The sequence below is a fragment of the Phocoena phocoena genome, chromosome 2, assembly GCF_963924675.1.
Source record: "Phocoena phocoena chromosome 2, mPhoPho1.1, whole genome shotgun sequence".
NCBI lineage: Eukaryota > Metazoa > Chordata > Mammalia > Artiodactyla > Phocoenidae > Phocoena > Phocoena phocoena.
Genome location: NC_089220.1, coordinates 12,945,398 through 12,972,524, shown reverse-complemented (window position 1 = coordinate 12,972,524; position 27,127 = coordinate 12,945,398). Strand labels below are relative to the sequence as shown.

Here is a 27,127-nt window from a genome sequence, read left to right as displayed (position 1 = left end):
TATATATATATATATATATATATATAACACACACATGTGGCATGTGGATGTTCGTTTGTTCCAGCACTATTTGTTGAAGAGACTACCTTTCCCCATTGAATTGCCTTTGCTCCTTTGTCAAAAATCAGTTGATTATAGTTGAGTGGGTCTATTTCTGGGATCCCTATTCTGTTCCACTGATTTTTTTGGTCTATTCTTTCACCAATATTATGTGTCTGGATTATCAGTATACAGTATATCATTTTTTAAAAATAGCTCTACTGAGAGATAATTTACATGCCATAAAATTCACTCATTTTAAGTAAAATTCAACATTTTTAAAATAAACTCATAGAGTTGTACAACCATCAACACAATCCAGTTTAAGAACATTTCCATCATCCCCAAATGATCCTTTCTGCCCAAATCAATCTCTATTCTCAGCCCCAGCCTCAGGCAACTGTTAATCTGCTTTCTGTCTCTGTAGATTTACCTTTTCTGGACACTTCATAAAAATAGAATCATGTAATATCTGGTCTTTTGTGTCTAACTTCTTTCACTTAGCATAATGTTTTCAATGTTCCTCCAAGTTACAGCAATACTCCATTTCTTTCTACTGCTATATGGATAGAGTGCATTTTATCTGTCCATTTGCCAGTAATGGGCATTTGGGTTGCTTCCTTTTTGGCTATTATGAATAATGCTGCTATGAACATTCATGTATAATTTTCTTGTGTGAACATGTATTTTTAATTCTCTTGGGTAAATACCTAGAAGTGGAATTGTTGGGTCAGATAACAAATTTACTTTTAACTGTTTAAAAAACACTTGTTTTCCAAAGTGGCTATTACCATTTTACATTCCCACCAGCAATTTATGAGGATTCCAGTTTCTCCACATTCCTGTCAATACCTGTTACTGTCTGACTGTTTTGTTATAGCCATCTAAGTAGGTGTGAAGTGGTATCTCATTGTGGTTTTGATTTGCATTTCCATAATGACTAATGATACTGACTTTTCATGTGCTTATTTGTTATCCATACATCTTCTTTGGTGAAATGTCTATTAAAATCAGTATTAAGTCTTCTGACCTATGCACAGAGTATGTGTCTTCATTTATGTAGGTCTTCTTTACATCTCTCAGCAATGGTTTGTAGCTTTCAGTGTGCATGCCTTGCAAACCTTTTGTTAGATTTAAGTATTTCATATTTATTATGCTGTTGTAAGTGGTATTGTTTTAATTTTCATTTCCTTTTGTTCATTGCTAACATATAGAAATACAATAGATTTTTGAATAGTGATCTTATATTCTGTACCCTTGCTAAATTCACTTGTTAGTTCTACACAATCATGTTGTTTGCAAATAAAGACAGTTTTACTTCCCCCTTTCCAATCTGGATGCCTTTATTTCTATTTATTGCCTTATTGCACTGTCAAGAACCTCCAGTACAACACTGAAAAGAAATGGTGAGAGCAGACATCCTTATCTTATTACTGACCTAAGGGAGAAAGCACTTAGTCTTTCACATGAAATTTGATGTTAACTATCAGTTTTTCATAGATGACCTTTATTAGGTTGAGGAAGATCCCGTCTACACCAATTTTGCTAAGAGTTTATATCAAAAATGGATGTTGGATTTCCTCAAATCCTTTTCCTGTGTCTATGGATTGTTCTCTTTTATTTAATCTGGTGAATTAAATCGACTGATTTTCAAATATTAAACCAAACTTCCTTTCCTGAGATAAACCCTATTGACCATGCATGATGTATTATCCTTTTTTTTACACTTTTAGATTTGATTTGTTAAATTTTTGCTTGGAATTTTTTTCATCTATGTTCATGATTTGTCTATAGATTTGTCTATAGATTCCTTGTAATGTCTCTGTCTGATTTTGGTATTAGGGTAAGTCTTAACCTCATCAAATGACTTGAGAAGTATTCTCCTCCCTTCAATTTCCTGGAAGAGTTCGTGTAGAATTACTATTTTGTTCTTAAATGTTTGGTAGAATTTACCAGTAAAGCCATCTGGACCTAGAGTTTTCTGTGTGGAAGCTTTTTAACTATAAATTCCATTTCTTTGATATACGGTTGTTCAGATAATCTCTGTTCTTAAGTGAGCTTTGGTAGTTTACATCTTTTAAGTAGTTTGTCCATTTCTTCTGAGTTGTCAGATGTATTGGTATAGTGCTGTTTATAATGCTCCCTGATCCTTTTGGTATCTGTAGAATCTCTAATGGTGACATCTCTCTCATTCCTGATTTGTTTGTGTCCTCTATTTTCATCCTGAACAGTCTAACAGTTTATCAGTTGAACAGTTGAAATTCTCATTGAGATCTTTTGATTTCATTGACTTTGGTTTTACTGATTTTTCTCTATTTTTTTCCTCTTTTCTACTTCATTTATTTCTGTTCTGATCTTTATTATTTCCTTTCCTCTGCATACACTGGACTTAATTTATTCTTCCTTTTCCAGTTTCTTAGGGTGGAAGCCAAAGTATACATCTGAGACCTTTTTCCTTTTCTAATATATGCACTTTGTGTGATAAATTTCTCACCAAGTACTGTTTTAGCAGTATCATACAAATTTTGGCATGTTGTGTTTTTACTTTCATTCAGTTCACAATACTTTCTAATTTAACTTTTGATTTCTTCTTTAAAAATGTGTTATTTAGTTTCCAAACACTCAGGGATTGTCCAAAGATCTTTCTGTTATTGATTTCTAAATTAATTCCATTATGGTCTATGCAGTAAAGACTAAACAGGCTTGAGATGTTCAAACTCTGCACATTCCAAAGAAAGGACTGGCCTTTGATCAGCTGGGAGAAAAGCTCTAAGCCCTTGGAATATCCTACCTGATAAGAGTGTCTTTGTACATCTGGGGCCTCAGGCCATGCCATTTAGTGATACTTAGAATGTGATTTACAGTGCAGGTCTTAGGCCACACTATACCACTTTGACCTCTAGGGAGACTAGAGACCAAATAATTAAGTTCCATGGCACTCTATGCCTTCTTGACTGACCCCCAATACAAACCGTGGACATGATGGCCTGAGCAAGCTTCCCTGGCTGGCAGTACACCATTAGTGCTGTCCCACATCGTTGCTGGGAGAACTAAGTGCTGTCCGTATCACCCCACTGTGAGAAGATGACTTAAATCTTGTGGTCTCTTCTGGACTCTGCCTTATGTACCTTTGGGCTTTACTAATTTTTTTTTTTTGGGGGGGGGCTTTACTAATTTTAATCTGTAGCTTTTTTTTGTAATAAACTGTAACCATGAGTATGATAACTTTTCTGAGTTCTGTGAGTCTTTCTAGTGAATCGCTGACCTGAGGGTGGTCTTGGGGATCTCTGACAGAAGTCAGAGAACATATTTGAACACTTCTAATTTTGTCGAAATTTGTTTCTGGCCCAGAATATGGTCAATCTTGGTAAGAATCTTGAAAAGAATGTGTATTCTGTTGTTGGGTGGAGTGACATATAAACGTCAACTAGGTAAAATTAGTCGATTGTGTTGTTGCAATGTTTCTGTATCCTTACTGATCATCTGTTGACTTATTCTATCGTTTATTGAAACAGGGTATGGAAGTCTCCGAGGACTGCTGTCAGCGGTTGCTCGAAGGTTTAACTTATCACAGTCCACGTCAAATGACTTTATACTAATTCACGCACAGCATAACACCTTTACTGTTACATACTTCCATTTCTCTCTTTCCAGTCCGTATCTTCTTATTATATACATTATACTTTTACATAGATTATAAATCCAATGCTACATGATGATTATTTTTATTGAAATGGTGGATTATGTTTTAAAGACATTTTAATAAGGAGGAAAAACTGATATAGTCTCTAATATAGTTATGATTTCCAGTGCGCTTTGTTCCTTTGTGCAGATTCATATTTCCTTCTACCTAAAGGGATTCCTTTAATATTTATTATAGGGCAGTTCAGCTGATGATGAGGTCTTTCAGTTACTGTCTGTCTGAAAAAGGCTTTATTCCACCTTCATGTTTGAGAACATTTTCATTTTCATTCGCTTGACAGGTTGCTTCCCCCACCCATGCCCTCCACCCTCCTAGAACTAAAGATGTTCCTCTATGTATTCTCACTTGCATGTTTTTTTACAACAAATCTGCTGTCACCTTATGTTTATTCGTCTGCATGTAATGTGTCTTTCTTTTGGCTATTTTAAAGATTTTCTCTTTATTACTGGTCATGAGCAATTTGGATTATGAAGTGCTTTGGTTTAGTTTTCTTCATGTTTCTTGTGCTTGGGCCTCATTGAGCTTTCTGGATCTGAGGATTTATAGTTTTCATAATATCTGAAAAAACATTCAGCCATTATTTCTTCAGAATTTTTTTTTTAACCCTTCCCCTTCCTTAGGGGACTCCAATTACACACATATTAGGCCACTTTAAGTTATCCCACAACTCACTTACATTCTTTCCACTTTTTAAAAGTTTTCACTTTGTTTCATTCTAGATGGTGTCTATTGCTACGTCTTCAAGTTCACTAATCTTTTCTTCAATGTCTAATCTGCCATTAATCACATTCAGTGTATTTTTCATCTTAGACATTGTAGTTTTCATCTCTAGAAATTAGATTCGGCTCTATTTTTAACTTCCATGTCTCTACTAAACTTTTTGAACATGAAGAATAGATATAGTAACTGTTTTAATGTCCCTCCCCCCAGTCTTAAGTGCTCAATATTCACTCCCTTTCCTTTAGAGCCAAAGGTGTTTATATGGTTGCCAAAAAAAAATTATTAAGCACCCTCTCTCCAGTGTGAACTCTGTTTCAACCTCTTAAAATTTTCTCTGAAGGAGAATACAAGATAAACTGAACAAATTCACCATTTGGTAGAACAGCTCCGGAACTACTTAAAAGCAAGCACTTGATTGGGGCTTCCTAAATGTGCTTTAAGTGCTCATTTGTACAAAATTAAAATCTCCAGAAGACAACAAAAAGAGATAAATTGTTTCATAATCTGCCTTCTGCTTGTATGAGAAGCAGCCAAATACTGTGCAAGTCGGTATCAGGGGCTTAATAGAAAGGAAACAAATTCTCCAGAGTATGTCAAAGGGCCAGGAAAAAATGGGTCTAGTCTTTGGCACTTGATACTACTGCAGGCTGGACTCTGACCCCTAATGCTCATGAAGATGACCAAGGCCCTCAGGGACCTGACCTCAGTCAAAGAAAAGGCAAATCCAGTTCAACACAGTTTGACTCTCATCTGTACTGTACATTCTGAAATATCTGAAATCCACTTATCTAGGGCTGCAATCCATGGCCATGCATAGTTGGTAAGAATATTCAAAGCAGCTACACAACTTAATCCTCCACCATGAGGAGAGACTGGTGTTTTCTGTGGATTCCTGTTCTGATTAGGTAGATATGTGGACACCTAAGCTCTTGGCTGGCAAATGGGTCTTTGGCAAGGAGTCCATTCTCGGGTAGGAGGCCCTTAATGGTAAATACTGTTCCTTTCCTTCTCCCAAATGCTGTGACGTTCATTCCCTGTGCCACATCTCAGAGCAACAGCGGAGTCTTGATTTACCACAGTGAATTCGTGGCTATGCAGCTCAGTTCCAGAACATGCAGTTCTCTGTCAAAAGCTGCTTACAGGACCTCTGGACTAGACTGTCAATTTTCAAGTGTCTGGGATCAGATCGGCACTATCTGAGAAGCAGAGTTCTGAGGTCACAGTCCAAATTGGCCCCCATTAAAATGTCAGATAATGCCTTGTCAGTTTGGAAAGCTATCATCAGTCATGTTTTTGGTTAGTTTTTTTCCAGAGAAATGCGTGACAAAAATAAAAATCAGACTTGAAAAATAGCTGGTGTGGGAGCGATGCCTAATAAACATCTAAATAAGATCTGCATCTCCAAAATCAAAGCCGTGCACAAAAGAGTAGACGCTAGGTGCTCCGTGACCAATCACCAAGGCCAACTTTAAAGCATGGGTGGAAAAAGTGGCTGACTACATGCTGTGATTTAAAGAATGCTGAGTAGCCACTGGACCCATGGGAAGTTCCCACAGATGGACTCACTTCTGATTCTGAAAGGTCCTTTCTATGAAGGGCAACATATTTTAACTAAACTAATGATAATAAAGTCATTTAGGTCATACTTGACTGCTTCGAAGCTCTTCCATGTGCATTAGCTTGTTCGGGCCTGTTTAATGGGTACTATCCTCCTCCCAGACTCGTGGGAAAAGAAACAGGAGGTCTGCACAAGGGCCAGAACTCAGATTACAAGGGAGCCCCTGAGCTGGGACAAGTGCATCCTGCCCCAGGTGATGGATGGTCTAAGAGTCTGAGGCAGGGTGGACTGCTGGAAGCAAAGGTGCTGTGCAGCCGTCAGGGACCAGTGGAACATCACGGTTGGGAGGGGACACCGGTCAGTGAGGGGCAGCTGAGGACCCTGGACACTTAAAAGTTCAAATGCGTTCAGCCCCCGAATCGCTCTGTTTAGGTGTATCTCACAGATGCAACATAATATGGCAACCCGGACTCTCCATCCCTTGTATCCTTCCACACCAAGGTTTTGTCACCTCTGAAAGGCAGCTCCATTTTCTTTCCTCAAGGGCTGGAGGTTTGGCTGAGCAAGTGGAGAGCTACGCATCTCACTGCCAAAAAGATAAATAAATAAATCCAGTGATCACTGAGGGGTTAACATCCCCACATTCTTTCAGCACTGTCTAAACTTGAGAGTCCTCAGCTAGGAGCCTGATCTGGGCGCATAAGGCTGCACAGTTTCCATAATAGTAAAGGTTCGTTTGTCAAGGCCCTACTCAGCACGCAGCACTGTGCCCGGGGTTTGACATGCACCACTTAAAATCCCCACAGCCACCCTGGCGAGGAAGGTGTTAACAGAACCTTATAGATAAGATTGAACTTAGGGTCCCACAGCTAGTAAAGGGTAAAGCCGAGTTTCGACCCCTGGTCTATCCAACTACAAAACTCTGCTCATAATATCCTGTCTCAGGGAGCTGCTGACAGCATATTCGGTGTCTGATAAGAGCAGTGACCATAAAAATGAGTTTCAAATGGTAAAGGCATAGAAATCGGAGTCCAGAGCTTAGGGCAGTGGTTTCCTCTCCCACCAGGAGCTGCATCACCCTAGGCAAGTCCCGGGATCACTGGCCTCTTCTCCTCATCTGAGCCATGAGGGCTGAACTACTGGGACACCATCTTGAGCTGGATGACTTTGCAGGACTACAAGCCAAAGCAAATATTTTGATTTTTTTAAATCGCCTTAAAATGAACAGGGAATTAATTTCTCATGAAGTAAAGGCAACACAATAAAATATAATTACAGGAACTATGTGCTAAAACATTAGGCATTGTTTCGCCATTTATCTTAACTGCATCTCTGAAGCCAGGCCCAGGCCAGGTACACTGATGTCTTGCTGTAACATGACCCACAGGGCAGTTTATAACTGGAAGTACCAGAAAAACCTCATTACAATACCATGTCTCTGTGGCAAGGACTTCAAAGGCAGTAAGACAGTTTCCAGGGATCTCAGTTTCCAAGGCTGAAAAGTAACTGCGGAAAAGAGATTCAAGAGTCTCAAAGCAAAGTCCTGGTACAGGCAGCCCCAGATTGCTAGTCCTGTGTTCTCACCTCTAGAACAGCCGGGCTCCCACAGGTGTCAGGTGTACTCAACTCAGTGCAAGACAAGCCCCGACACAGGGTGTAGAGAGGGGATGCTAACGGAAACCACCCAATGCGGGGGGTGGGTGGCCTAGACCTCCTGTGAAGACCCCGTCAATCCAGAGCTTCTCTGCTTTTAGTGGTCTCTGGGCTGGGAGGCACAGTTGGCCCCTTCTGGATGCTTTCAGAAATTGCTGTCTTCCTTCCAGAGTCAGCATATTCTTCTTAGGAGGTGTGCACGTATACATACATGCACGCGCACGCACGCGTGCGCGCGCGCACACACACACACACACACACACACACACACACACACACACACAGCTTATAAAAGGAGATGCCAGGCCTTGAATCAGACATTCACCTGCTACAGCAGACGATCTTTCAGTGTCCCTTCCAGCTCTATAGTTCTGTGAGCAAATGAGATGCTAATTCAACCTGAAATGCTCACTAAATAAGAGTTTATAATTTGAATTAATGCTCTTAAAGTCTCTACTTAGTAACCATATACTAGTAATAACAACATGCAACAAGTGCTAGCTACATGCCAGACACCTGAGAGTTTAAAATAATTTTTCTAACCTTCACAGGAACGAGGGAGAATTCACTATCATCCTCATTTCAGAGATGAGGGAACTGGGGCTCTGAGCTGTTAGGTAAATCACCCGAGATTACACAACTAGTAAGTGGCAGACCCTCTGCCATCTGAATTCTTGCTCTCAGCCTCTCACATCTCGGATTTATGTCTTTAACGTGTAAAGCGGTACTGCATAGTGGCTAAGAGTGTGGGCTTTGGAGCCAGACTCCCTGCTTCCTAATCCACAGCTGACTTTATATGTAAAATGTTATGTGCTTAAAACAGTACCTGGCACATAGTAAGCATGCAAAACCCAGCCACTATCAGGATTATTCTCTATATCACTATTCTCGTTACATAACAGTAGGCTGGAAGGTCTCCAGGAGGAAGGATTTATTCTTTTGCTATATTCTTTTTATATATTTTTTAAATATCAGCTTTATTGACATATTATTCGTATACCATAAAATTCATCTGTTTAAAGTGTACAACTCAGTGGTTTTAGTATATTCACACAGTTGTGGAACCATCGCCACTAGCTAATTCTGGAACATTTTAATCACCCCAAAAAGAAATACCTTACCCATTAGCCCTTGCCCCCCGTCCCCCCTCCTCTCTGACCCTGGAAACCACCAACCCACTTTCTGTCTCTTTGGATTTGCCAATTCCGGATATTTCATATAAATGGAATCCTACAATATGTGACCTTTTGTGTCTGACTTCTTTGTCTCAGCATATTTTCAAGGTACATACTATTGTAGCATATATCAGTGCTTCATTCCTTTTTTTTAAATTGAGGGGAAATTCACATAACATGAAATTGACCATTTTAAAGTGAACAATTCAGCAACATTTACTACCTTCACAATGTTGTACAACCTCCATCTCTATCTAGTTCCAAATATTCCATTCTTTTTCATGGCTGAATAATACTCCATTGTACGGGTATGACACCTATTACTAGTACCAATCTGCTGGGTAAAATATTAAGAAGTGAAAATACATGGACATGGAAAATACATGAAAATACAGGAGTAGACAGACTTGGATTCAAACCCTTGCTCCTCCATTTTCTAGCTCTGTGACTTTGAGCAACTTCCCCAATATCTCGGGGCCTCTGTTCCCTCATCAAGCAAATGAAAATAACAGCACTTGCTCTAAGCGAGTATTATGAGGTTTAGTCCAGTACCTGGCTACAAGTAAAGTAAGTACTTGGTAAATAACAACTACTATCATCAACAAGCACCTTTCCTGGGGGGAACTGCAATCCTGCTCAATTTTCTGAGGAGTATCTATAAAATACGGAAAAGCATCGAGAAGACAGTAACAATCGTCTATGTCCCCACCCCTCAGAATCAAGCATAGTTAACATTTTAGCACAGACCCTCAGCCTTGCTAATACATGACACCATGTAAACTTTGGTCTTGGTTCTAGTTTCTTTCCTAAGAAGAGTGGACTCATCACCCTTAGGGGATCCCTACAGTACCAAGTGTAGCCCTGACTACAGCAAGGAATGAGAGTGGCCAGTGAACAGATGTGCCTTCCCTTTCTCCATTCCACAAATTCTCACTAAGCACCACGGCTGGGCTTCACGGAGCAGGACATGGTCTTCTCCTTTGAGAAGGCCCACCTCTAGTGGAATGGAGGAGAAAGACATTTCCAAAACAGTGTAAAGTGTACAGTGACTGAGACAGACATGGTATCACAGAAGAACTAAGTACAAGCACCTCAGTGGACCTTCACCTAAGGCCCCAAACTTTCTTTGGGCTCTGTCTCTGCTTGTTTCCCAAAAAAGAACCAATGAAGAGTCTATCAACACAACCAACGTTAAATATGAATATGGGTCAGCAGCAATAAAAGGGCTCTTACTCTCCTTACACTATCTAAATATAAACGGGAGGCTCTGACTAGCAACCTGAGATGAGTGGCTACATGCAACGCAGCATCTAGCTTCCCACCATCTGCAGAACCGTTAAATCTAGATGGGAAGAGGCCTAAGAGAGTGCCGCGCCCGAGATAAACAGCTCCGGAAGGCTTACACAGCAGATCCCCAGCAGGCCACGGCATCACAGCTCCTCGCCTTCTCACACCCGTACTCCCACATTTTCTGGGTTTCGCACATGGGCAAAAGCACTCGGCAAGGACCCCCCGGGCCCCGCCTCTGCCACCCCATACCCTCCTCTCATGGATAGTTGTCTATCAAGCTACTTCTTTTCACTGCGCCTGAAGCGATCTCAAGACTTCAAAAAAAATAAAAAGCAGCTGCTAAAGGGAAAAAACTGGATCCCCCTATCTGCTCTCCTCTCCTTACCGTGGAGATGAGGAAATTCAGGCTCAGAGGGGGTTCATAATTTGCCCCAGGTCACATAGTGGGTATTGGCGGAGACAACCCTGAGCCCTGCTGCAATGAGCTCACTACCAGGGCAGGTCTACAGAAGCTGGGACCCAGCATCCAACAGACTATAGAATTTTCCTGCCAGGGAGGAAGCATCCTGCGTGTTACTAGTCTGTCGTTCGGCTCCAGGATACCTAGGAGGTCATGGTCATTAGCAAATATCCAATTCATAAAGGTCAGGATTAGGTTCTGTCTCTTTAAGACCTGATATTAATCTACCAAGAAATACTCTAGGAAAATCCTCTTTGGATTCTTCCTACGGTCCTTATGACCAGGGACTTTTCAGTCCATGAAAAAAAAGGAGGTATATCAACTCCTGCTAAACCTCCACTACCAGAATTCATACTTGTAATTCCTTTCTCTTTTCAAGTCATCCATGCACTGACTTTAACGTACTGAACGGGGTCAGACCCTGTGGGAGTCTCTGTAAACGCGGTCACTGCAGGGAGCTGCAGAGGTTCGGCTCCCGGTCTAGTAAGAACGGGCGAGGCCTGTGTATAATTGCCTACCCAAGGCACAGCTTTCGAGAAATGACCCAGGAGTCCCTTAGGAGGCTCACTGATCCAAGGTTAATAAAGACGGCTGGCAAGTTCACACTTCTTCCCGGCTCCCTGACCTCGAGCAGAATCTTAGAATGATCCAAATTTCAGGGCCAAGGCTGCTGGGTCGGCTCCGCGCATGCTCGAACTCCTCGGCGAGGACGCAGCTCCCGCGCCCCCTGGCGGCGGCGGCCGGCACTGCGGGAAGACCTCGATGGGTGCCCCGCGCTTGGAGGGTCCTCCCCACCCCACTGTGGTGTGGCCCACGACGGAACTTTTGGCATGTGACCCGCTCAGAGGCCTAGTGTGGAATTCCGGTTTTTGAACGTGGCCAGGGTACCAAAGAATCCTACTGTTTAAGTAAGAAGCCCCAGTGTTATGGACGCTGTTCAGGGAGAAGGATGTTTTTTCCAAGACCTCCTGCAAGGTCCAACCAGCTCTGGGAGCCACTCAACGCAAACCAAGGCACCTCACAGCACACCAGGGTAGACTCAGCCTCTCTCGGTGCGGCATCGGCAACCTCTGCACCCGGGAGCGCCTGCACAAATGATACACCGGCCCCTGTCCACAAAGCAAGCATCTGACAGCAAAGGAGAAAATGAACGGGGGTCTGAAACAGAGGGTCCACCCTTTACTCCTCCTCTTAACTGGGGATGGTACCTGTGTGAGGATTAAGGGCGTTAGGGGGCAAGTGCTTAAAAAGTGTTTGGAAGGTTTTTCTTTTTAATGCTGTAATTACTGTTAACAATTTATTACTATTATTCCAGAACCTGGCCCATAGTAGGAGCTTAATAAACCTGAGTTCCTCTCCCTGTCTTGCGGGGCTGTGGTGTGTCCCTGCAGGGCAGACACAGGTCTCTGCCTCACGGGTCAAGGGACTGGGCAGGGAGGCCCAGCCGGGGCCCAGCACAGCTTCCTGCTCTGCTACACCAGTCCCAAGGTGACTGGGGGAGAGTGCAGAGTGGCTCTGACACCCTCCCTCTCCCCAGAACAGTCTGTGCTCTGCTCCCGCCCCCAGAGAGCTCTGAGCTTTCCAAATATGGATGCTTTTTTCATTCCCAAAGCATCAGGAACATTTGGGGGAAGAAAATGAACACCAGACATGGTTTGGAAATGATGGAAGCCAAGTGATGGGTGGTGGCAGGACAAGCACTGTGCTAGGACTCAGAAGTCCTGGTTTTAAAGTATTAAATGGGGGCCTGGACTGCTCCCCTTTTATAACCTGGCCCGCGTTGTATGGGTCTAGGCCTCAGGGACCTAGAAAAAGGCCCCAAGTCCAAAGAGGGAAAAATACAGCCACTAGCACACAATGCAGGGGAGAAAACTGCATTAAGGAGGCCAAAAGAGCCCCTGGATTTCAAAGAACTGAGCCATGAGAGATGGGCTCGTCAGAGTCAAACAGCCTGAAAGACAGTCCACAAACTGGGATGATCTACCTGAAGGTGAGTGTGGGTAGAAGAAGAATTAGAGACAAGATTGTTTGTTTTATATCGGGCCCAAACCAAAATCTATTTTCATCTAAAATGGAGAGCATTTCAGAATACACTAAAAACCCTGCACTTTTGCTTAAGCAGCTTGTGTTACTCGGGTAGAGTTTATCTTCGATAGTGTGGCCCTGGATGCCAGGGGAGAATGTTTAAAGAACCATCCCATCACAAGTACCCCTGTGTGGCAGGCACTGTCCCAGGTGCCAATGCCGGGATCCACAGCCGGATCCAGCAGCTTAGATGCGGTACAGCCTCAGAGCCCGCCCCCCGGAGCAGGCACTCACATATCTGCTGATTTAATGAATTAATCAATCATACAGTCTAGTCCGAGAGAGGCAAGTGACAGGTGCGAAATAATTAAAAACAGAATGCCCAACTGGATGGTGCTAACTATAAATAGAGGTAGAATCAGAGGAAGGAGAGGTTGAAGTGGACGATGGAGCTGGAGAGGTTGTCCCCGAGGTGTCCCCGAGGGCGGACTCCTCACAGGAGAAATGAGAGACTCGCAGCTGGAGGGAGAAGACAGGCGGAGGAGGGAATAGGCCCGCTGGGCTAAGGCAAGCGGGCGGGCAGCCGGCAGGTGGCCTGGAGCCGAGTGTGGGCAGGACGGAGCAGGATGTGGGCCCAGCCCCGCCAGACCAGGACAGAGCCTCCAGGATGGGGAAAATGCACGCCCGTGCCTAGACTTTTTATGGTCAGCAGAACTCATCAGGAACCCGAGCTTCAACAACAGGGGAGAAGGTAACAATGGGGGCGCGGGCGTCTGCTCCTGACGACCTCAGTGTGGATTTTCCTGTGGTACATTAAAACCTCAGACTGGGCTTCCCTGGCGGCGCAGTGGTTGGGAGTCCTCCTGCTCATGCTGGGGACACGGGTTCATGCCCCGGTCCGGGAAGATCCCACATGCCGTGGAGTGGCTGGGCCCGTGAGCCTGCGCGTCCGGAGCCTGTGCTCCGCAACGGGAGAGGCCACAACAATGAGGCCCGCGTACCGTAAAAAAAAAAAAAAAAAGAAAAAACAAAACCTCAGACTGCTTACCGCCTTCACCACATTTTAACTTCGACCTACTTAAGAATATAAAATTGCCACAAATGTGCAAATGCTCACATGTTCTGGGTCCCGTAACCCCCAGGGCAAAGGTCTCTGTCACCTGCATCCCTCCTCCCTTTGTGGGCCCAGAGCCCCGGCAGGCGCTCCGCCTGCAGGTAGAGCCCCCCTGTTATGTGCTGGGCCTCTTGCCTTCCCCACTCCCTGTGGTCCCCTGAGCGAGATGCAGCCGCTCCTGGGTTGTAACCAAATCTACACACAGTCAATTCCCGAATCTTGACCAACGAACCAAGAGCCTAGAGACCCTTGTGCTGAGCAGCAGCCCCAGAATTAGAATGGTTCCCTGGACAGCACCCCCTTGTGGTTGCAGCAGTCTCATCCTGCTCAACTTCAACGCAGTGTCTTCGCCCCACCCTCCTAGGGAAATTGGCTCCTCCCCCTGCAACCCTTACCTGGTTCAGCAACAGCATTGCCTGCCCAGTGAGCTAAGCTAAAACTCTCACAGTCATCTCGGTTCCTTCCTCAACCACATCAACACACATACCATCTCTACGGCCTACTGCGATCCAGGCTTTTGCGGTTATCTGTCAGGATCCAGCTAGGACAAAGGAATCACTCTAGTTCTTTCCAATAAAGGAGAGTCAGTGTATGGGACCGGCTACATAAGGGATGAAACAGATGAGAAGCCAAACAGGATGGTATGGCATCCCAGGATTCTGCAAGAGCGGAAGGCCATGAACACCCCGGGGCTGGAAAGGATAGAGGGGGGAGGTGGCTGACGAGCTGGGGCTGTTGCTTGGGAGACGGAACCCAGCAGAAGCCCCCTGGTGGGAGCCGAAGCCACAGAGGGAGGGACTGTCTGACTACAGCTGGAACAACGGGAGAGATGCAGCCGCTGTCAAAGGTGCAGCCTAAGGCCGAGAGAGAGAAAAAATACCCTGGCCCCTCCCTCCTCTTGCTCTCTAATTTCCTGCCAGTGTTTTCTGTTGGCGGAGCCCAGGCGCCCGGAAACAGCCTGCAGAAGTCAGGCCCCCTGAAATGCAGAACCCAAAGCCAGCTCACCTCCCCAACCGGTCTCCTTCCCCATAATCTCTAATTCCTTCTAATCTATTCTCCACTCTGTGCCAGAAAGATGCTTCTTGCTCATGAACTTAATTAAGTCATTCCTCCTGCTTAAAACCTGGCAGTGGCTGACAGTTTTCTAGCAGGAAAAAACAGGACTCATCCACCAAGCTGATTTTGTCAATCAAGTGCAAATATAGGAAGTGCTGTTTCCCTTGACGACGACGTGTACTTGAGTTTACTCTGTAACATGGGGTGAGCTGCTATTCAAGGTATTGTTGTGGAAGAAAATAGAGACCATTCCTCAGTCATCCACCCTGAAAATGGCAACTGGCTAAAGACCATTGCTTTCTGAGCACGATGGTTTGCCATGATGTGAGGCTCAGGGCTCCAATGAAAAGATGCCATGTAGAAGCAAGTGGAGAGCAAGTAATGGCTTTAAAGTCTATTAAGACAATAGAGTATCAAGAGATTGAATTAGTAATCCAAAACCTTCCTGTGAAGAAGAGCCCAGGCTCAGATGGCTTACTGGTGAATTCTACCAAATGTTTAAAGAAGAATTAACACCAATCCTTCACAAACTCTTCCAAAAAGTAGAAGAGGAGGTGACACTTCACAACTCACTCTATGACACCAGTATTATCTTGATACCAAAACCAGACAAAGACATCCCAAGAAAAATGCACCATTATGAACACAGACGTAAAAATCCTCAACAAAATATTAGTGTAGCAAATCCAGCAACACATTAAAAAGGATTATATACCATGACCAAGTGGGATTTGTTCCAAGAATGCAAAGTTGGCTTAACATATGAAAATCAGTCAATATAATACACCCTAATAGAAGAATAGGCACAAAGATTACACAATTATTTCAACAGAAAAAGCACTTGACAAAATCTGACACCCTTTTAGGATCAAAAACACTCAACAAACTAGAAATACTTCTTCACCCTGATAGAGGCCATTTATGAAAAACCCACAGCTAACATAGTGGTGAAAGACTGAAAGCTTTGCCCCGAAGACAAAGATCTCTGCCCTGGTCACTTCTATGCAACAGTGTACTGGAGGCTCTGGCTAACGCAGTTTGGCAACAAAAAGAAATGAAAGGCATTCAGACTGGAAAGGAAGAAGTAAAACTATCCTATTTACAGATGACATAATATACATAGAAAACCCTAAAGAATCCATAAAAAATTATTAGAACTTATAAATGAGCACAGCAAGGTTACAGGATAAAAGATCAATATACAAAAGTCAGTTGTGTTTTCTATACACTAGCAATGAACATTCTGAAAATTAAATTAAGAAAACAATGCCACTTATGATAGCATCCAAAAGAATAAAACTTAGCAATAAATTTAACAAAAGGAATGTAAGACTTGTACACCAAAAACTAGAAAACATTTCTGAAAGAAATTAAAGAAGGCATCCCATGTTCGTGGATTGGAAGACTTAATATTGTTAAGGTGGCAATACTCCCCAAATTGATCTATAGATTCAACATAATCCTTATCAAATTCCCAGCAGGCTTTTTTTTTTGGTACTAATTGACTATTTGATCCTAAAATTTATATGGAAATGTAAGGGACCCAGAAAAGCCAAAACAATCTTGGAAAGAACAAAGTTGGAGGACTCACACTCCCCAATCTTAAAACTTACTACAAAGCTACGGTAATAAAGTAGTACTGGCATAAGGATAGATATACAGACCAATGTAATAGAATTGAGAGTCCAGAAATAAACCTTTACATTTATATTCAATTAAATTCAACAAAGACATCAAAACAATTCAATGGGGAAGAAATAGTCTTTCAACAAATGGTGCTGGAAAACCGGATAGCCACAGATAAAAGAATGAAGTTGGACCACTACCTCACACTATATACAAAAATTAACTCAAAGTAGATCATAGACCTAAATGTAAGAGTTCAAACTATCAAACTCTTTTTAAATGTTAAAAAAAGATCTGTGACCATGATGAGGCAGCAGTTTCTTAGATACAACACCAAAAGCACAAAAGAGAAAAAAGTAGATAAACTAAAATTAATCCAAATTTAAAACTTTTACATTTCAAAGGACACCATCAAGAAAGTAAAAAGACAACCCATAGAATGGGAGAATATATTTTAAAACCATATAGCTGTAAAGGGACTTGTATCTAGAATATAAAATGAACAATTACAACTCAATAATAAAAAGACAAACTACCCGATTTTAAAATGGGCACAAGATCTGAATAGACATTTTTCCAAAAACGATATACAAATGGCCAAAAAGCACATGAAAAATTGTTCAACATCATTAGTCATTAGGGAAACAAGTTAAAAACCACAGTGAGATACCATATCACACACACACTAGGATGACTGTGATCAAAAGAACAGAAAAGCGTTGACAAGGATGTGGAGAAGCTGGAATCTTTCAGAATAATACAGCCGCTTTGGCAAACAGTTTGCAGTTCCCCGAAAAGTTAAACACAGAGTTATCACGTGACCCAGTAATTTCACTCCTAAGTATGTACCCAAGAGAAATGAACACATACATCCACCCCAAATCTGGTACACAAATGTTCATGGCAGCATTATTGATAATAGCCAGAAAGTAGGAACAACCTCACGTCCATCAACTGATGTGTGGATGAACAAAATGTGCAAAATGTGGTACCTTCATACAATGGAATATTATTCAGCCATAAAAAGGAAAGATACATGCTGCAACATGTGAGAACCCTGGAAACATGCCAAGTGAAAGAAGCCAGACACAAAACATCACATGTTAGGACATTCCATTTATCTCAAATGTCTAGAATAGGCAAATCTCTAGACAAAAAGTAGATTAGTGACTGGCTAGAGCTGGGGGGGTGGGCATTAATCAAATAACAGGAAGTGAGTGTTAATGAGTACAGATTTCTTTCTGGGGTGACGAAAACGTTCTAAAATTGACTGTGGTGATGGTTGCACAACTTCTGAACTACTGAATTGTACACTTAAAAGGTTGTATTTAATGGGATGTAAATTATATCTCAATAAAGTTTTTTTAAAAAGCTATAGAGCATATTTGTAACAGGAAAACCTGAAACAACACAAATGCTCCATAGGCGATTCGTTCAAACATATCCATAAGGCACACCACTGTGCAAGCCCAGGCTGGTTCGAACCCTGGTCCCAAAAACACGTCTGTAAAATTTGTTAACTAACTCAAGTGGCAGTACGGTGGCTGGTTTTATTTTTTGCTTTATGTTTTTCTTTATTTTCCAAATAGCCTATACTCAACATACAAGTGAAGAATAAATGTTTAGGGGCTTCCCTGGTGGCGCAGTGGTTAAGAACAGGCCTGCCAATGCAGGGGACACGGGTCCGGGAAGATCCCACATGCCGCAGAGCAACAAAGCCCGTGCGCCACAACTACGGAGCCTGTGCTCTAGAGCCCGCGAGCCAGAACTACTGAGCCCGTGTGCCACAACTACTGAAGCCTGCGCGCCTAGAGCCCGTGCTCTGCAACAGGAGAAGCCACCACAGTGAGAAGCCCGCGCACCACAACGAAGAGTAGCCCCCGCTTGCTGCAACTAGAGAAACTAGCCCGCGCGCAGTGATAAAGACCCAACACGGCCAAAAATAAAATAAATTTAAAAATAAATAAAATTTTTTAAAACTTTAAAAAAGAAAAAAAATGTTCACTTTCAGATCAAAGGTCAGAATGAGAGGCGGCTGGTCCCACATAGCGCAGATAGGAAAGCACACAGGCACAGCCGTTCTGCAGCACAGTCTGGAAATACTTCTTTTCTGACCCAGAAACTCCACCTCTGGAAACCTCTCCTAGGGAAAGCATTAAGAACAAGCACAAAGACCAGGCTGAGAGGGCATTCATCACAGCCTTATATGTAACAGAGAAAAGCTGAAAACAACATACATGGCCCAAAATAGAGGCTTTTTAGTTAAATATATTATAGCTTATCCATGCAATGAAATGCTGCACAGCTGCTAAAATGTTGCAGAAATGTATCTGTTGTTGCAGAAAGTGACAGCAGGTCACAAAGCAGTATATGGGATATAATCTCTTTTTATTAAAAAAAAAGCCACACGCATGATAAGTGTAGAGAAGATCTAAAAGGAAACACACTAAGATGTTAACAGAGGTTGGCTTTGGGTAAACAGGGTGATGGATATTTTTATGTTCTTTTGACTGGTCTGTATTTCTTATTTTTATACAATGCACATGTATCTTGTCTGTATTAAGAAGAATAAGAAAGGGAAATTATGGGGGAAGAGGCAAGAGGGCAACCCAGGACAGCTGGAAGCACCACCAGCTGCCCAAGCAAAGGAGCATGATAGGCGAGGCCTTGGGGAGGGTTGAGACCATCACAGCCACTGCTGCTCCCAATCTCGGGACACCTGAGGCCAAGACTACACAAACTCCCTTTTGCTGACCTCAGGTTTATATATTTAAAAGCATTTTCCCATTTTGTCTTCTTCATTCTTCTCAGTATTCTTGTATCACTATCTCCATTGTGTAGATAAGAAAAGTGAGACTTAGATTTACTTACTTAAGAATCACAGAAGAGCATCAAAGGTTAGCAGGTTATCTGACACCAGAATTCCATCAGTGACATCCCTACTCCAACTGAAAGGCAGCTCAAGAAAGCAGAAATAATATGGATTCTGGAGTCCACCGGCCTTGATTTGACTCCCACCTCACCTCTGAAATTCAGGCTTTCAACCCCTCCGCAGGGATGATAATCCTTGTGGTACAGGATTGTTCTCGGTGCGAAGTGCAATCATGCAGGTAAATCTGAAAGCGTCATGCCTGGATGCCTGGCTCCTGGGAGGGCTCAACAAATCCTAATCCAACAGGAACCCCAACCTCTCAGGGCAGCCGAACCCTGAGGTGGCTGCGTGCGTTAGAAGGATCTCCAGATTTGGGAATACTGCTGGACTGCGTGCCGTTTCCACTGCCTGGCCTGGTCCTATCCCCGAGGCCAGAACAGTCAAGTCCTTCTTCCCCCGAGAGCCCTCCACGCAGGCAAGGTCGGCTCCTCCATCCTTGGAGACTGCCTGATGCGGTCTGGTGGCAAGGCCATCTCCAGTCCACAGTGACTCTGTCACAGAGCAGTCACCTGGCTCCTCCTCAGTTGTCCCTTTTCCTTTTCCCCTGCAGGGATCGCCTCCAAGGAGAAAGGGCAGAAAGAGCCCCAGCCTCTTTGACAAGAAGGCTCCTACTCAGAGGAGCCACTGCTGTGTCACCTGTCATGGACATTTGCCCTCCCTCTCATTCCCCTGAAGGGCCCACCCTCTTCGTCACAGCCTTCATGCAGGTCCTGGGCCAGTTACAGGGCATGTCGCGGGCCACCGTAACTACATTGAGGATGGAAATGTGACCCAGGCAGGGTCAACAAGACCCAGTGAAAATCTGGCTGAGATTCCTACGACTTACGCCTAAGAGAATCGGAGTCTGGAGCGTGAGATGGGAAGCAACACAGGGGAAGATGTGCTGGGAAAAGGAGAGAAAGCGTCCATGCCTTTGAGCCCTGAATCCAGCTGCCCCCGAAGTCAGATTGAGTTGGGTTTTCTTTCACCTACAACTGAAAGGCCCTAACCCACAGATCTCAGCAGACCTTCAAAATGCGTCTTCAGCGTGGGTTTACCCTATGCATGCGCTCAAGGCAGGGGCTCTGGCCTTGGGGGATGGAGTCTGAGTCGCTGACTTGGATCGGCACTTCTGCCTCCATCCTCTCGGTGAGCACAGCATACCCGTTCACTATGTCTGCAGAGCAGTGGGCTCGGGCTGGGCAGAGCAGGTGACACGGACACCCTGCCACCGGTCCAGCCCCTCCCCCTTCCACCATGTCCCAGCAGCTGTCGTGTCTCTCTCACGGCACTCTCTCCCACCGAGCACACAAGCGACCTGAGAGCCTCTCTGCCACCCAGTGTCTACGTGAGCTGGCTCAAGAGGCAAGCCCTGGTCACCATGCCTGCGCCTGCAGCTGTCAGCTGAGCATAGGCGCCAGCTGGTGCGGAAGACGTCAACCCACGGCCCGGAGAGGGCAGGGGCCCTAGTGTGCAAGGGGACCGGCACTGCCTACCCCACAGATGCCTCTGGCACTGGTGGAGCATGGCCAGCCTGGACCCAACCCACCACATGCAGGCTCCCCTGGGGGCGGCAAACGAACATCCCTGAGGATGGAGCCCCCATCAGGGCCCCCAGGCGAAAGCCCCCAACAAACATGTCTCCACTTTCCCAGGGGAATCTGGGCCGCTCCAAACAGACAATATTCCAGGAGGAAAAATGAGGCAGAAAGGTAAACCACCTTCTAGGAAGCTCACTCCTCGAGTCACCTCGTCGGGAGTCTGGCCTCACCTTGACACAGAGGGCTGTTACGATTAGCCCCCAAGGAGGAAGAGCAGATACACCCTTCTTCTCCCGTCTCTTATATTTCATGGCCGAGGGGCGGGGAACCCTGGTTCAAGATATTTGTTTCCTCTGTGGCCACAACATGTGACAGCCTTCTTGGGAGCACGACGGTACTCAAGTCATAACTACCCACAGCCTAAACAATTTCCAACTCAATTTCTTTCAGGCCTTTTTCCACACCACCCAGCGGCCCAGGACTGAGCAAAGTGTGGTGGAGAAGCCCGTGAGCAACACCTAATAAAAGCCCCTCAACAATGAACCGTGTCCCTGTGCTGATTTGTCTGAATTTTACACTGGTAGGGGGCCCATGGAAGACAGCGAGCAATCCCCAGGGGCCTCTTCCCAAAGCGTTTGGTCAGTGAATGTTTTAAGTCTCTGTCCTCTGGCCTAACGACTGATTACTGCAAGCTGAGGTCCGTGGGTGAGAGAAGACACTGGTTTTCAAGCTGGGGAAGGCAAGGCTGAGATCCACACCTTTCTGGAGATGGGTTCTGTGTTTGAAGACTAGTGCTTACAAGCTTAAGGGAACAGGCAGCACTTCTGAAAGCCCCTGAGAGCTCCCTCGCCCCTCGGCGCTGCCCACGGAGAGGTGGGCATCTTAGTTCCTCCTTGACACCACGCCCCAAGACCCGATGCTCAGAGCACACAGTGGGCAGACCGAAGAGGGCTCTGGGGCCAGTCTCACCCGGGGAAGGAAGTAACATATCCAAGGGGAGGCCATTATATGATTCCGTTACCACATCCCCACTGCTGTTCTCATCACACCCGCCCTTCTGCGAAGCGAGAGGCCCACAAGGTCTGCAGACTGTAGGGAAGGGGAGGCCTCTGGCCAGGAAGTGAAGTGCGGTCAGCAGAGACGAGCCCTCCTCCCTGGAGCCCAGCAGAGACGGTTTCTCCTCCTCTGCTATGTCCTCTCTCATCAGCCAATGTATTTAGCATGTTCCTTATGAAGACAACTGTCTGGGAATTGTGTGAATTGTTTTTGCCTCTTAAAGGAACGCTACTTGAATCAACTGATCCATCCCAACGTGAGTGGCCTTTTGTGATAAAACCATGAATGTGGCTCCAACTCTAAAGACCCTCTAGCCTTCCAGGCCAGCCCGGGGCAAGGCTGACGAAGTGCAGGATGAACTTTGTCTCTGGACCCACCCTCAAGAAGTCCCGTTACGGTACCCACTCCACCTGCCCCTGACCACTGGGTGCCCCCCAGCCTCCAGCACCAACAGCCTTTCCTCCCTAAGCCTCCAATCTCTGCTTGCGCTCCCACAGCCTGAGCCAAGCCCTCTGCTACACAAGGCAGATACACTAGGGCAACTCTCCCCTCTCCCCGTAGCTTGCTGTTACCTGGGGCTTCTGAAGAGATCTATCCATTTGGGTTCAAGCTCCAGGGATAAAAATAAAAACAGCTAACCTTTGTTGATCTGCCAGGCGCTGTGCTAAGCGCTTTACATGTGTTCACTCCTTCCCCACAACAATGCTACAGTGTAGATACTATTATTATCTCCATTTTATAGATGAAGAAATGGAGCCCCAGTGAGGTGAAAGTAATTTGCACTAGATCCTACAGCTAGTAAGTGACAAAGCTACAGATCAAACCTGGAAGTCTGGCTCCAACACCCCAAGCTCTGAGTCAGTGTGTCAGAGGAGCAATTTCAAACCCAGGAACAAAGGAGGAATAAAGAAAGTGGAGGAGGCCCCACAAAGCTCCCAACACTATACCGCCTTCTCCACCTGGGCAGATGTCATGCAGCTTGATAGGAACGTTTCCTACCAAGAAACACCTCCGTGTCCGGGCCCTGCCTCCAGTTCATTCTGTGTCATTGGGCAAGTCCCTTACCTTCTCTGGCACAGTCTCCCCCGCTGGAAAATAAGACATTTGTATGAGAGATGGTTGTGAAGGCCCTGTTTATATTTTGGAGTCAGTCCTTCTCTGCTTTGGTACCATGCAATCTGGAAAGGAAGTTTAATACCACGCTGCTGTTTCCAGGTTCATAATTTCCCTCCTCGTGGGCACCAATCCCAAGCCTCAGATCCTACGCATTCCCTTTCATTCACCTGAGCACAGGCTACTTTCTTCTCCCTGCATCCTCTAACAGGTCCCATCTGGGTCCGAGACCAAGCTCTGATGGACATGTCTAATGAGAGGCTTACATGCCCCCCCCAGTCTCCTCTTTTTCCCAAGTGCCTGGTGGTCATGGCCCTATAGTGACTTCTCACCAATGCACTGCCAGCACAGCTGATGTGTGTTACTTCTGCTCACCCTAGACATCTCTCTCCTTTCCCCTTTCCATGAGCTGCAACATGCCAGCCACCCAGCTTCAGTCATCCATCACACAGATGAGGACTGCGCCCTAGCAGACGGGGGAGGAACAGCAACCTCGCAGAACACAGCTGCCTACCCACCGTGACCAGGTGGGCCATCGCAGGACTGTCACAGGCCTTCCCTCAAATTGGAACCAATGCATCTGTGGTCCCTCTATTACAACAGGGTACATGCCAAGGCTATTTATAAAGGCCATCTCTAGGAAGGCAAGCCACTTACAGCTCCCACTGTCCTAGCTGCAGCAAGTTAGCCGATGTCCAGCAGATCGAAGTCCCAAAATAGACAGTGACCATGTGTTCACTGTTCCCAAGCCTCCCCCTTTGGGAAAAGAACATCTGTGGCCATTCGGTGTCCTGGAGATTTCACGTGATATCTCAATCTGTACCCAGAATAAAGATTTCTACTCACTTGATTAACCCAGTTCTACCAGAAGCTAAAGAGTTTCTCCATGTCTTCTATTCCCATTCTCTGTTTCTCTACTTAGTTTTAAGGGATAGGAGGAAGGCGCTGGGGGGATGGGCGGGAGGGCGGGATTTGAGATCCATCGAGAGGCTCTCTGATAATGGCAATGAACTGAAATGTATAACCTTTGGGGAAGGGATCCATGCCAGCCTCTGTCATGGTGTGATGTCAACATGCTCTTACAGGTATACCCCCTAACTGGCAGCGAGTAAGTCTGAATTATCGAAATATGCCCAGTATGTTACCCCTGGGCAAAGAAAATGCACCTGACCATGACAGCTAGAAGCAAAAGCACCCAGAATCACCTGAATTACACGATGGGCACCTTGGTAGAAATCTGAGCAAGGGAACTGCTATAAATTTCAATCAATAATTGAGCACCAATTAGGTACCAGACACCGTGCTAGTTTCTGAGGATGGCAAACGAACAAAACAGTTCCTCCCTGAGTGGAACTCACAGACTGGCAGGAGTGTCTGATCGCAGTACAACTAGTTCTAATATGATGTTTGAGTAGTTCTAACCTACTGGGCTGTGATACTATCAAATGCGATGGCCTCTGAATGGGTGAGCCCTGGAGGGTGTCAGGGAAGAAAGGACATGTGAGCTTAAGGGCCAGAACTTACAGCAAGGGACCTGGGCAAAGAGTTAAGGGAGAGGAACGTGAGAGGTGGGGCTGAGAGGAGGAGTGTGGACACAAATCTAGGGTGTTCTCTAGTGACCTGAATGTTTTCTACCTGCGGAAAACTTACCTGGCCTGAGCGCATTCCCATCCACGTGCCAACAGAGCAGAGTAATTAAGAACGTGGGCTTTGGAGCTTAACACTCTTCAGACTAATTCCCCCTCTTGTCACTCAGTAGGAGAGCATGGGCTCTGGAACCAGCCACTGAGGCTGAATCCTGGCTCTACCACTTCCCAGCTGTAGGGCCCCGGGCAGCATATCTAACATCCCTGTGCCTCGGTTTTCTCATCTGTAAAATGGAAAAAATAATAGTGTCTACCTCATAGGGTGATGGTGAAGCTTGGCTGAGATACCCAAATAAGGGCCACAGTGCCTGGCGCACAGTAGGCACCATATCATTCCTAGTAACCTCACCCAGTCTCATTTCCTTTGTCTGTAAATTAGGGGTTTGGAGGATTAAAAAGACAATAAAACCCTAACGTGGTGTTGGCCCATAGGAGGTTCTCATAACTGAATCATGTTGGCTTCTGATGCCCAACAAGCCGAGGCTATATTACCTGGCCAGGGGAATCTGCTCCCGGCCATAGCTGCAAGAGCAGATGTGGGAGTTCATGGACATTGACTCTGGCTGAGAGACTGGGTGGAGTCAGACCTCAGGGGACCATGGAAAAGTTGAGGTGACCTGTGAAAGTGTGCAGGTCAATTCCCCGGCTGACAGCAGCATACAGGTGGCACAGGGGAGGGGCGTGGGCTGGTGCATGCCCATCCAAGGTGCACCTGGGCTTTGCTCCAGCCCAGTCTTACTCTGGTGAAGTGAGGGGACAGCTGTTCCCTTCTCCCATGAGCCAGCCAGCATGTCCCAACAGCCAAATGCCTCAGCCCCGTGGCTGGGGCCCACTGCTAATCACACACCACCCAGGGCCAGGCTTGGGGACCAAGCCTCCTGTCCCCCTTGCCCACGTTGCATGGCAGGCGTGAGACTAAGCTGGCGGTGCCACCTGCAGACAGTCTGCCCCACCAGGCCGTCTCAGAGCCCAAATGAAGACCTGAGCTCTTGGTGCTAACCAGGTCTTAGAGCCATGCTCCACCCCCAAAGGACAAACCAACTCCTGGCTACAAGCCTGCAGGCCCCAGGTCAATCAGGTGACTGGAAACTGCCAGATGAAGCCTTGCTCTTGTTCCACAATATTGTTCCTGGCCCCAAATCTCTCTCTCTCACACGCACACACGCACACGCACACACGCACACAGCTCCCATAAGCCTAAGGCACGTGAGGCGCTGGGTGAACACCAGCGAGAAAAGAGGGCAGCTGTGTGGCACAGACCTCAGACAGATGCACGCCCAGGTCCAGGCCCTCAGAACCCCTGAGACAGCCTCAAAGGACTGTGCCCAGTAAACCACCAGAGTGCCCTGTCAGAGTGACAGCATCCTTTCCCAGCCCACAGGGACACTGAGAAGATTAATTAGAGGAACCTAAAAGTGCTTGAGCAAGGCTCCCCAGGGAACTGGGTGAATATGTCACCCCTGTCACAAGGCTCTTTAAGTGTGCCTTGGCTGGGTCTTTGTTCAACATTGCATAGGATAACCAAGACAGACAGCCGGCTGCAGACAAGTGGCCAGCTCAATGCTGTTCTAGAGGGTCAACCCACCCAGGGCCCGAGCCTCTGTGTGGCCACAGTCAGCCACATTGCATGGTTTGCATGGTAGGTGGCAGGAAGGAGAGGAGCTGCTTTCAGAGGGTCTTCTTCTTACTGAGGCCTTTATAAATCTACTTCAAAGTGTCCCTCCTCCTCCAGGAAGCCTTCCTGGCCCTGCTGGCCTACAGTGACCTCTCCTGCCTCTGAAACGCTGTTACCGGGCCTGGCTTTTTCCATTTGCTGTTTTGTTTGGGGCTGACATTTAAAAATATCATTTAGTAAGTGCTTTCCATACATTATGTGACTTAATCCTCATAACTCTGTGAAGTGGATGCGATTACACTCATTTCATAGATGAGGAAGTGGAGACTTGGAAAGGTCAAATAATGTGTGTGCCCTGGCTTTCTGTCATTTTTTTTTTCCCGTGGGACTGCACTCCCTCACATTAGATTACAAACTCCTCTGTGGCAACCAGGGCAACATTTCCCCCTTCTACCCCCTGAGCCCCTAGGCCCCCAGGTAAACACTGCATGACGGGCTGTTACAGTGACCACTGAGCCTTAATTAACCCAGAGGTGGCACTGATGAATAGAAATGAGATCAGCCACATGGCCGAGTGGCCATATGATAAGGACCCCTGTACACACGCTGTGTGGCATCTTCATTACCAAGAACGGTCCCTGCTTAAGCCGCACATCGATCATCAGGAAACTTTACTGCGATGTTGTTCCTCTGGGGACAACTGAGGAGCTGCAGCTCTAAGGAAACGCCGTGTTGCTGGACTTAAAATGATCCAGTGCCTGTGGTGGGGCAACCCCAGGGCCCTCGCCGGGAGCTGCCGGGGTTAAGCCCAGCCGAGGGCACAGGG

The 27,127-nt window shown here is 45.8% G+C and overlaps 1 protein-coding gene across 3 annotated transcripts in view; it reads right to left on the bottom strand.

Annotated features, from left to right (window-relative positions):
• Window positions 1-27,127, bottom strand: part of TTC7B (tetratricopeptide repeat domain 7B) — a 238,998-nt gene that overhangs the window by 183,894 nt on the left and 27,977 nt on the right. The gene's annotated exons all lie outside the window — the stretch shown is intronic.